We start from the raw sequence: 484 nt of genomic DNA, 5'->3' as shown, positions 1-484 counted from the left end.
GATTAAATAAGATGAAATTATATTATATGTATATATACACACACACACACACAGCTGAGTAATTTAAAAGAAGACCACTAGGGGCAGGCATTCTCAAACAAATACTGGAGCCCCTTAAAATGATCTTTCGTGTGACTCAGGTAGAATTAATGACTTCATCAGGAATTAGGCTGAGCAAGAAAAACTGTCACTGATTAAAAGATGCCATATACAGTATACTCACATATAATCCGATTCATGGATAAACCGACCCTCAAATTTTTAAACAAATACTATGTAAAGTGCGCCACCTGTAGATAAACTAATCCTTAAAATTTTTGTTTGTTTTAATGTTCACAATTAGTTTATTCATGGATGGGCTTATACATGAGTCTTTTAAAAATGTATTACCATATAAATCGAAATCTGATGGTAAAACAACTGAGTACTGAATAAATTATTCTTTAAATTTTTGCCAATCCGTAAAACTGGAAAGCTCCTGCTA

Source organism: Pantherophis guttatus, chromosome 4 (assembly GCF_059756535.1).
Source record: "Pantherophis guttatus breed Tessera chromosome 4, ASM5975653v1, whole genome shotgun sequence".
NCBI classification, from domain to species: Eukaryota; Metazoa; Chordata; class Lepidosauria; order Squamata; family Colubridae; genus Pantherophis; species Pantherophis guttatus.
The sequence above is the reverse complement of the archived record's forward strand: the minus strand, read 5'-3'. Positions refer to the sequence as shown.